This window comes from Notolepis coatsorum (assembly GCF_963971535.1).
Source record: "Notolepis coatsorum genome assembly, chromosome: 11".
Classification (NCBI taxonomy): Eukaryota; Metazoa; Chordata; class Actinopteri; order Aulopiformes; family Paralepididae; genus Notolepis; species Notolepis coatsorum.
In genome coordinates this window covers 102,295,747-102,307,946 of record NC_140175.1, presented here as the reverse complement: position 1 = coordinate 102,307,946, position 12,200 = coordinate 102,295,747, and positions in this window count along the sequence as shown.

The following is a 12,200-nucleotide window of genomic DNA, read 5'->3' as shown; positions in this document are numbered from 1 at the left end:
ATATGCATTCACTGAGCTTCTCTCTCGCCCTCAGTGCTGCTACTCGACCCCTCTGCCTGCCTGGTGTTGGTGCCGGTGTCTGGTCCCGCTTTCCTCGCCTCTGCGTTCCCTCTCCTCCATCTCTCCTTTTCCCCTTCCATTTCTTCCACCGTGATGCCTCGCCTCTTCAGCTCGCTGTGCACCTCGGTTGCGCTCGTGTAGGTCTTGACTCCGGTGTCCCAATGGATCCTCATGCTGTAGTGTGGAGTCTCTGGAAGCGGATTCCTTTTATCTTTAGTGCTTTTTTTATACAGTTGTACTCCCTTCGTTTCTTCGCGACTTCAGGTGCATAGTCATGGTCGATATAGATTGTCTTGTTGCCTATTTGTATCTTTCCCTTCTTCCATGCTTCTCTCAACACCAGCTCCTTGGTCAGGTATTCCTGGAAGATAACGATAATGTGTCTCGGCGTGGTGCCTTCTGGCAGTCTCGTGGCCTGTGCACGGTGGGCAGCTTGAATTCTATGTCCGGTGGGAGCGATAACTCGTTTTTGAGAAACTGTTCGATAAACTTTGGAACCGAGTCCCCCTCTTTTCCCTCTTCCATCCCGAATATGCGGATGTTGTTCTTCCTCGCCCTGGATTCCAGGTCAACTAACCTGTACTGTGCGACTCGGTGTTCCTCTTGAGTCGCTCTGAGTGCGTCCGACATCTCCGCCATCCAGTCCTCCATTTTGTCCACTCGGCTCTCCACCTCTTCCACTCGTTGATTTGACTCTGTATCTCAAATGCGATAGTATCGAGCTTTTCCTTTATGTCTTCGCTAACTCTCTGAGCTCTTCTTTTAAGTCGGTTTTCAGTTATTTTATCGCTTCAACTATGCCCACCTGGTCCATGCTCGGCTCGTGTCCTGACTGCGCGCTGGCGGCCTGCTGCTTTGAGCTAGCGGGAGCGTTAGCTTCGGTGTCTGGTCCTTTTGTCGTCTCGTTTTCCGAATTATTGAATGTTTTTTTTCCTTTTTTTCGGTTCTTCCCTTTCTTTCTCCCACTCATCTACCTTTCTGTCTTGGTTGAATGTTTTCTTTGAATTCTTGAGTGTTTGAAATTCACTTTGCCCGGGAGCTCGGCTTCTTATGCGTCTGTGCCCTCTGCTGGCATACCGGAAGTCCCGAGTAATGGTCTTTAACGTGTAACAGTACAACAGGATGGAGCAGCTGTGCATCAACTTCACAATTGAGAAACTGCAACAGTTTTTCAACCACCACATGTCCGTGCTGGAACAAGACGAGTACAAGAAGGAGGGGATCGTCTGGGAGTTAATTGACTTCAGCATGGACCTGGCTGCCTGCATTGAGCTCATTGAGAAGGTAAGGGATTCAGATAGCCTGCATGCAGACAGCAGGGCCCTACCTAGCTCATTGAGAAGGTAAGGGATTCAGATAGCCTGCATGCAGACAGCAGGGCCCTACCTAGCTCATTGAGAAGGTAATGGATTCAGATAGCCTGCATGCAGACAGCAGGGCCGTACCTAGCTCATTGAGAAGGTAAGGGATTCAGATAGCCTGCATGCAGACAGCAGGGCCGTACCTAGCTCATTGAGGGATTCAGATAGCCTGCATGCAGACCGCAGGGCCGTAACTAGCTCATTTGGTGCCCTGGGCAAGCTTCACCCCCCCCTAACTTCGTTCTACAGTAAAATACTGCACATTTATTTATTACAAACAAGAATAAATGCAACGTGCTCACTAAGGAATCAAAACAAATAAATAATATTAATAATATATATATATATATATTTTGTTGTTGTTGTTGTTGTTGTTGTTGTTGTTGTTGTTGCTGGGCACAGTTTTTGGTGGCTCCATCTGGGTGGTGCTCTAGGCCATAGATACTGTATAAGATGACTCAAGGCGGAGTCTCCCGCGTAGTTCACCAGCCGCCATCTTGCTTGAGTGGACTACTGCTTTAGGGTGAGTGATCTGCACAAACAAAAATACTCTTAACCTCTTCCGCCCGTCAGATGACATCACGTCATAAATCAAGCTCTCCAGACTGTCTGACAAAATTATAATTTAATTTTTCAAACGTATTCAAGAATAAACATCATAACCATGTCACACCAGCAGTTATAATGTATATTTTCATCAATACGTTTGTTTACCAATAGGTTCAAGTGTTATTAGTGAGATTATTACAAACGTTATTCGTGGCTATGATTCTTGCTTGGGAGATTTCTTTGATTTTTTTACATTTTTTCTTTCATATGAAAGTCCATTATAAGTATGCAGTATGATAACTATATCTCTGATGTTTTTAACAAACCAGACGGTTGACAATTGAGCAAGCTATGGTTATTTCAATAGTACATGCACCATAGACATGCATGTTATGAGTGGGTATGCTCCACCTATGCAAGATGGCCGCCATGTGGCAACGTCGGTCTCCATTGGCCAGCAGCGCGGGTGAGTCATCTAGTGATATATATCTATGCTGTAGGCATCCTCCTATGTTGCCTATAGGAAGCTCCCCCCCTCGCAGACAGTGACCTGAAGAATGAGCAACTGATGTTGAATGACGTTTTCTTACTCGTCAATAGGTTGATGTTCTGTAAATATATATATTAAAGGGGACATGTCTTGCTATTCCTTTCACTATTTGGGCAACTTTACACAATTCCTGTGAGTCTATGGAACACATCTGTAAAAAGAAATTAAAAAAATGCATTGTTTTGTATTTCTAATCAAGTACTCTAAAGCAGCATTTTTCCACTTCAAGATTTCAAGCTGTTTTGGGCTGGGCTCTGCCCATAAGCGCTTTGAGTGACAGTCACCCACAGTCTGCACTGGCAGGCAGAGAGAGATATAGAGAGATTGAGGGGGATACTAATAAATTTCGCCACGGGGGGGCATAATCCCACAGGACAATGCATTGGTAACTTGTTTCAAATGACAATATATACCCCTGTGAATATTATTGTACGGATCGGATTACGTGGGAGCGTGTGCGTGGGAGCGTGCGCAATGATATTTTGACAGTGATATGCGATTGGAGAAGCTCCTGCCCAGCGGCGCGGTCGGGAGGTTGTGTGTAAATGCTCGTGTCCCTCTCTCTCTCTCTCCCTCTCTATCTCTCTCTCTCTCTCTCTCTCTCTCTCTCTCTCCCTCTCGCTCGCTCGCTCGTTCTCTGCTGTCTCTGTCGGCACCCGCGTACGCCAACCCGTTTGAGGAAGTAATTCCACTTGCTCTGTTGTTGAGCGAATTGTTGATTGTGCGCGGTGACTACAACCAGTGCCTTACTCACGTCAGCAAAACAGTCAAATCAGAACGGCTTAGTTCAGTGAGGGAGGATCTCGTGAACTCGAGACTAGACTGATGAGCCAAAATGATAATTAGAGACACAGACCCCATTTATACAACCCCCCATTGCTAGAAAACAATGATAAACACTGGAAAAAGCTATTTATAAAATAGGGGACCTTTAATATTATATGAATATATATTACATCTATTCTGTCAATGCAAAATGATGACTGTACTGTTTTCCTGTAGCGGACGCTGGTAGCAAGAAAGGAGGCAAGAAGAAGGGAGGCTCTATGCAGATGGTGTCATCTCAGTTCAGAGTGAGTCTTCTGCTTTCAGCTTCTGTGCCTCTGACACCTACAATGTTTTGCAAAGCCCCTTCAAAATATTTTAATATCTATGGTTTAATATCAGTTTAAATATAAATGTATCTAAATAATTATTAAATCTTAATAATGGCCAATCATTTCACCTGAGTCTGTAATAATTTTCATTGATTTGAATTGTTTAATTTATTTTCTTTTTTTATAATGTTTTTGTATTATGTATTGTTCCATTCATTATTTAATGTTCCTCTCATTGTAAATGAGAACCTGATCTTTCGAGATTAAATAAAGATTGAATTAATTAATTAATGTTTATAGACTCTTGATGATATGAGTTCAGTATGATGCACATTTGCTAAGAATGTACAAGCTTAAACTTGTTTTATATCTGTTATCTTTTATATTACCGTATATTATATTATATTAAATTATGTTATGCATTTGTATGTTCTTATTTACTTTTGTACATTCACTTCTAACCATTGCCATATAGTGCTGTTGACAACAATGTGATGATAATAACACTGTTATCTTTCTCTTCATGTTAGAATATGAAGAGCGAAAAGGCTTTATGTTCCATGGTTGCATAATCCACTCAAACTAAGGTTTCACTCATAATTGCAGTTAAGTGGCAACTTCAAAAGAGTCGGTTACATAAAATAATATTTTTAACATTCTCATAATTTGCAGCAAACGTAACACCCCTACATATTAAAACACTTATGCCCCTTTTCCACTGCATGGTACCTACTCTACTCTACTCTACTCTACTCTACTCTACTCTACTCTACTCTACTCTACTCTACTCGGCCTTTTCGGTTTTCCAACGCCAAAATACCTGGTACCAGGTACTTTTTTGGGTACTTTTTTAGTCCCTGCTCTGTCGAGGTTCCAAGCGGGTAGAAGTGGTACCAGAAAGTGACGTGAAACACTGCAGACCACTGATTGGTCAGAAGAGAGAAGCGTCAGGCGGTTAGGTGGCCGAGCGGAGATTGCGTTCGTCACCAACCCCGGAGCTGTGAGCTGGATTCGCCTGTTCGAATCCAGCTCACAGCTCCGGGGTTGTCACCAGCTTGGCTGGCCGTCTGCACTAATACAATTGGCTGTATTAGAGGGTGGGAGAAGCTGGCGGGGTGGGTCCGGGTCGTTGTAAACAGCGACTCCTACAGTTCGGTCGGGGCGCCTGCTAAGCGCGGATAGGACTTGAGGGGGATAGTGTGGTCCTCCCACACGCTACGCCCTCTCGATGAGAATCCACGCTGCCAGGTGAAAAGAAGCGGTGATTGGCTGGACGTGTGTCGGAGGAAGCACGTGGTAGCCTCCACTCTCCCAGATGATCTGACTGTGGGGGGTAAGTGCGCAGCGACCAGGAAGGGACTGGGAAATTGGCATACGACTAACATTGGGATGGGAGAAAATCGGAGGAAAATGGAGGGGGAAAAAGATCAATAGAAAAAAATAATAAGAGAGAAGCGTCACACGTTGGAGCGTCTGCACAAAAACAGAAAGCCGCCATCTTTAATGCCTCGTGTAGGATTTCGTTATGTTTGCAGCAGGAACAAGTGCAATAAACAAAAAAGGATACATTCACTGTGTATTCTGCCTAATTTATTGATGAAAGAAAACCAACATCAACACAATTTACCACCGAGCGGAGAGTTTACGCTCACAAAAAGATCGCTGATTTGTTAGCTTATGTGATTGCGTTTTACCATTAGCATTTGGCTAGCGTACATAGCGTGATCAATATAACTCGCTATTGGTTGTTTGTACTAGTAATGTTAATGCTAGTAGAATAGACACAATGTGAGGTAATCATCATCATCCATTTTAAACCGGTTATTACCTAATGCTAACGTTAACGTTAGTAGAATAGACACAAGAGGTAGCGTTAACGTTAGCAGAATAGACACGAGAGGTAGCGTTAACGTTAGCAGAATAGACACGAGAAGTAGCGTTAACGTTAGCGGAATAGACACACGAGAGTCTGGTTAATGTTGTTATTGATTGATTGATTGAAAACTGTGTTTACTCTGGCTTACTCCAAGCCCCCATGGACATAGCTATGCTTACGGAGCTCGCTGTACGCCAGCGGCCCCGCCTCCCCACACGGAGACAAACGGAGTACTACCTGCAGTGGAAAAGGAACAAAGTACCAGGTATCTAAAGCGAGTAGAGTAGAGTCGAGTAGGTACTGGAAAAGAGGCATTAGAGATGTACTAAGTGAGACTTTCTAATCATTGGAATGAGGACTGTGTAGACTCACACGTGTATGATTACATGAAATAAGCAGGTGCTGTAGTGACTGAGTGACACGTCCCCCACATGGAATAACAACTGTGTCTTGGGCCTGATTCCAAACCATGGGAAATGTCACCTTTTTCACACATCTGAGAAAATGTGAGTTGTTTAACCCTTTCACTACCACACTACATAAGGTTAACCATTTCACTACCACACTACATAAGGTTAACCCTTTCACTACCACACTACATAAGGTTAACCATTTCACTACCACACTACATAAGGTTAACCCTTTCACTACCACACTACAGACAGTTAACACTTTCACACTACACAGACGGTTAACCCTTTCACGACCACACTACAGAAGGTTAACCCTTTCATGACCACCTTACTGATTGATTGATTGATTGATTGATTGGACTCGTCTTATGGATAACTTCCTGGTTATCCATCAGCTGCGCTGTAATGGTGTGCTGGAGGAAACCCCAATCTGTACAAAGGGCTTCCGCCGTCGAATCCTTTACACTGACTTCAAGCAGAGGTAAATGTGTGGACACACACACACACACACACACACACACACACACACACACACACACACACACACACACACACACACACACACACACACACACACACACACACACACACACACACACACACATATACACACACACACACACACACACACACACACACACCAAAAATACTATTAAAGAAGGAAGGGTCATCACGTCACTGTGTAGCGTGTGAACTATACACACTGTACAACACTCCCATTCATACAGGTCAGCCGACTGTGGTAGCAAGCTAGCTCCTGTCATTTGGCCAGACTCAGATATTGCAAAAAGAATATCGTGTGGTTGTACAAAAGCTACATCCATAGTTATCCATAGTTATTCTAATAGAGAAACACAATTTATTTGTATTATTATTTTTGTTCCCTAGTGTTCCCTAGTTGTGTTAACCTAATGAGTAATGACCCTTCCTTCTTTTATAGTTTCCTTGACACACACACACACACACACACACACACACACACACACACACACACACACACACACACACACACACACACACACACACACACACTCACACACACACACACACACACACACACACGCACACACACACAAATATATGCAATAATGTACTATTCTTAGCTACATTACGTCTTCTACTCATAATAATACTAATAATAATAAATGTGATTTATATAGTGCTTTTCTATAATTTTTTCGTTGTACTGTACTTGTGCTGTATAATGACAATACATTTTAATAAAATCTAATCTTAAAGTGGCTTTACTCTAAGGCGCTTTACACTCTTGGCTCTCTTTGTCTTTCTAGCTATAAGCATAGGACAAACTGACAAACAAACCTCAGTAATATGCCTCGGGGTCTTGGCCAAGATTGTAGTGACTGCTCTACATGCACCTCCGAGGCCTTGGATCAGTTATTCACCGCCGTTTGTCCGTGGTCCTGTCAACTGATTAACAGTATTAACAGACTGTTAACAGATTAACTGTCAACGCGGTTTCATTGCTGGGTTAAGTACTTCTATTCTATTCACATAATACGCTTACTTCATATATCTACTCCATTCACATATATGCCTACCACTTGTATCTATTGCTATGTCCGCCTACTACAATCTCATGAGCTGTCTAACGCCTGTCCCGTCTCCCTGTCTCCCTATGACTTGCTGTCCTGGAGTGTTGACCGGAGTGTTGGACGTCCCGTGACGAAGGCCGGGAGATTGCGACCCCCTCTGCGTGCCCCCCTGTCTCCGGAGGTCTCGTAGTGGTGACCGGAGTGCCGGATGTCCCGCGATGATGTCGGGGAGTTCGCGACCCTCTCTGCGCCACCCCCTATCTCCCTGTCTCCGGCTGTCCCTGAGCAACGACCGGAGTGTTGAATGTCCCGTGACTAAGACGGGGAGGACGTGACCCTCTTTGCGCCGCCCCTGTGCCTCAAATAGATCCGCTATCAACTATATCTTTAATCTTTCAAAATGTTCAGTTGCTATCGCTATTAGCTCTATCTTTAATCTTTCAAAATGTACAGTTGCTATTGCATGCACTCATCTGTGTTTCACCACACACATGAGTGCATGCTTACCAACTGTCCGTCTGCAACACTACTATCACCAACATCTAAGAAGGGAGATCCCCCCTTGAATGGCCCTTCTAAGGTTTCTCTCCTCCACACTGCCTGTGGAGCTTTTTCCCCTATTGTTAGGTTTTAGTGAGTTTTTCCTTACCTTCGCGTGGGGTATGTCTGGGAGTGCTTGCATTCTTTCATTTATTTGCATTCATCTAAAAATGTTTGGACCTTATGGTGTTCTTGTTCTGTTCTTGACTTATTGTTATGTTTTCTTCTTGACTTGTTTAAAGAAGACCTGTACGGCCCATGGGGACATTAATGTGTGTTGTCGGGCCCTATAAATAAATTTGATTTGATTTGATTTAATAGCCATTCTAGATGCAACCCTCTCTGCGTGCCCTCCTGTCTCCGGAGGTCTCGTAGTGGTGACCAGAGTGCTGGACGTCCCGCGATGATGTCGGGGAGGTCGCGACCCTCTCTGCGCCGCCCCCTATCTCCCTGTCTCCGGCTGTCCCTGAGCAATGACCGGAGTGTTGAATGTCCTGTGATTAAGACGGGGAGGACGCGACCCTCTTTGCGCCGCCCCTGTGCCTCAAATAGATTTGCTATCAGGGTATTCTTGTTTACCAGTGAGGAGATCCGGTACAGCTATCGCTATCAGCTCTATCTTCAATCTTTCAAAATGTTCAGTTGCTATCGCTATCAGCTCTATCTTTAATCTTTCAAAATGTTCAGTTGCTATTGCATGCACTCATCTGTGTTTCACTACACACTTGAGTGCATGCTTACCAACTGTTAGTCTGCAACACTACTATCACCGACATCTAAGAAGGGAAATCCCCCCTTGAATGGCCCTTCTAAGGTTTCTCTCCTCCACACTGCCTGTGGAGCATTTTTCCCTATTGTTAGGTTTTAGTGAGTTTTTCCTTACCTTCGTGTGGGGTATGTCTGGGAGTGCTTGCATTCTTTCATTTATTTGCATTTATTTTAAATTTGTTGGACCTTATGGTGTTCTTATTCTGTTCTTGACTTATTGTTATGTTTTCTTCTTGACTTGTTTAAAGAAGACATGTACGGCATGGGGACATTAACGTGTGTTGTCGGGCCTTGTAAATAAATTTGATTTGATTGAGATTGGGCCCTTAAAACAGTTCAGTTGATATATCAGATATATCATAACCAAAGTCTCAACCTCCCCTGGTTAAGGTACAAAGTGCTGAATGCTAGTTTCGTCCCCGAGGGCCAGTTCATTGACAACAAGACGGCCTCTGAGAAGCTGCTTGGGTCGATTGGTGTTGATCATGAGCAGTACAAGTTTGGACACACTAAGGTCAGTGATCAATACCACCTCTGTCCTAAATGTTTATGTCTTTCAGCTGAGACTTCTTCCCCCAGGCCATCAGAACACTGAACACACACACACACACACGCGCGCACGCACACACACACACACACACACACACACAAATTCACTTTAAGAAACAACTGTACATTAGTATAATTATTGTATATAGTACTTTACCTTAATTCTTAAGCTTAGCATGTTATTGTATTTTATTTAGCATTGTATTGTATTTTATTTAGCATTGTATTGTATTTTATTCTTATAACTTTTTAGCATGTCTATTTTATTATCTATTCTATTTTATTATTTGTATCTTTGCACAATCGAGGCAGGCATGGCCACCTTCATTTCACTACATGTCTTGTGTGTACGTGACAAATAAATCTCTTGAATCTTGAATCTGTTTAGCTTTATTAGAATCCCTGTTAGCTGCACTGATGCAGCAGCTAGTCTTCCTGCAGTCCAAGACAAACATACAACACCAAAGGTACAAAAGTAACTTGATTTACGTACTTATTCGGCATTCTCGAAGGGCTTCGTATTGTAAATTCTTTGTAGGATTTACATACTCGAAAAGGCAGTGTCATGACTCAACGAACCATGTCCGAAAATAAATAAATAAATAAATAAATAAATAAATAAATAAGAACTAATCCCTGATCGCTGCAATATAGCTATAGTGGAATACTAGACTATTAATATTCCATATACTGTCTTGTTCTTATGATATTATTTATTGTTGGTTTTATGTATTTCTTACATTGATTGTGCACAAGAGCCAGTAGAAACGGGTTGATTGTATATTACTATTACATTTGCACTCTGGTTGGATGCCAAACTTATTTTCATTGTATTGTACTTGTGCTGTATGCTGACAATACATTTTAATCTAATCTAATCAAATTTTGGGAGATTATATAAATTATTATTATTATCATTTGGAGTCGCAAATCGCTGTCGTGCTACGGAGCGCATGTGTGTGTGTGCAGTATACAGTATCAGCTGCTATTTTTTATTTTATTTTTTATTAGAAATGTTTTCCTCTGTGAAAAAAAATTCCAGTGAATTTTTTTTCAAGTGATACACAGCTCCCAATCACTTACATTGGCTAGTGAGGCAACATTCCTTTGTAGCCTCACTAGCTAAATTGTAAGTGAATGGCAGCGAAATAGGACCTTTGATTGGACAGTAACTGGTCTAAGTACACGCCCAGTGAGGCTAAACCTCACTCATACATTTGAATGGGGCTTGAATGATTGACAGTTCTGACACTTTTTTTTTTTTACACCAATCAGAGAACACCATTTCCTATTTCCTGCTTTGAGAGGGCTTGGAGAGCCCAGTCAGTAACATTACTGTGTAGGCAGTAGCACTGTAGGCTAAATGAAACTTTGCACCAAAGGACCGAAGTATAAATCAGCAACATGGAGAGGACTTATGCATCTGGATCAGAAAAAAAGTTGTGGATGAATCTGCCTGTCACTTATCAATGACTTGTTTGCAGTCAACATTGTCGAAACGGATTGTTTTTTAATCAGTTTATTTCCGTTTTATAGCATTTTGAAAAGCCCTTGTTTTCTTGAAAGTTTCAAGAAAACGGCATTTACTGGAATATTCTGGAATACACAAAAAACTTTGTCATTTCTCGGCCTATTTATGAATCGTTTTCAAATAAACGCTAGATTATCGATAGTATATGTGTACTTATGCACGCTAGAGAAGCGGGCTGAAAAATATATTCTCTCATTTCCTGATCAGCGTGCACACACACACACACACACGGGGCAAACGCTGATATATAGGTGAAAACAGATCCGATTACCCCAAGACTGGTAAAGTAAATTGCTTACCTCAGATCACATGTTCTCCAAAAAGATTATTCCAATTACTGATTGCCATTCCAAATATCGATCTCGTTTATTGATTCAGCGCTGGGTACTATAAATATGTATTCCACGTTGTTTTCCGGCTCAGCAATCACTTCGATCCTTCAGATGGCTTGACGGAAAAGTAAAATGAGGAAACTGGACCCCCCCCCCCCCCCCCATCAGTCTAATCCAATGGGGTGCAGTTACACAGGGAGAGATGATAGGGGGCGGTATTTCCCCAATGGAGCTCAGAGAGAGTCTGCAACACTAGCGTGAGGCTCGATTGATTCAAATCGCTAATAAATTAAAAAAAAACGTCTTATCTGTCCTCTCTGTACAACAGTCACGGTACCAGGCTGAGCAGATACAGGGTGTGTCGCGGTGCTGGGATCTGCGACCCAGGCGTGGTGGGTGATGCTGCCTGGGGGTCCTCCTCGCCTCGTTACCTAGTGAGCAACTGTTGTGGAATAACAAGGCCCATCTCGTCGCCATTCTGTTGTGGAATATCCAAATGAGCCAAACAGTAAGCTGTAGGAATTCAGATCGAGTCAATTTGTATAAAAATATAGAACATCGTTTATTTCTGCGGCCATAGCCATAGAACAAGTGATCAGTTTATAATCAGAGACCAGAAAGTGACAAAGAGCTCTTGGTCAGACACACATTAAATACATAATCGACATGACGTATACGTAAAATACCAGCTATGAGAATAAAGATGAGAAGAATCATAACAAGAATGGGTCTATGGCTTTGTTGTCTCTCACTAGAACTGGAGAAAAGGCCATGTCACATCTCCTCAACCTTGGTCGTCCTATTGTCTGAGCTGTAGCTAGTATACTAGTTGATCATATTAACTAGTCAAAAGCTGTACAGAGATTTAACACAGATGGACGTAGATAATATTTCCCTCACACACCCAACACCTTTTCAGTGGTTTGACAAGAGATTCTGACAACATCATTATGCTCTGTCTTCACAGTCTTTTCTTAGTTTAACAGGCGTAGTTTAAAGGCTTCACGCTTTGCCCGTTTGT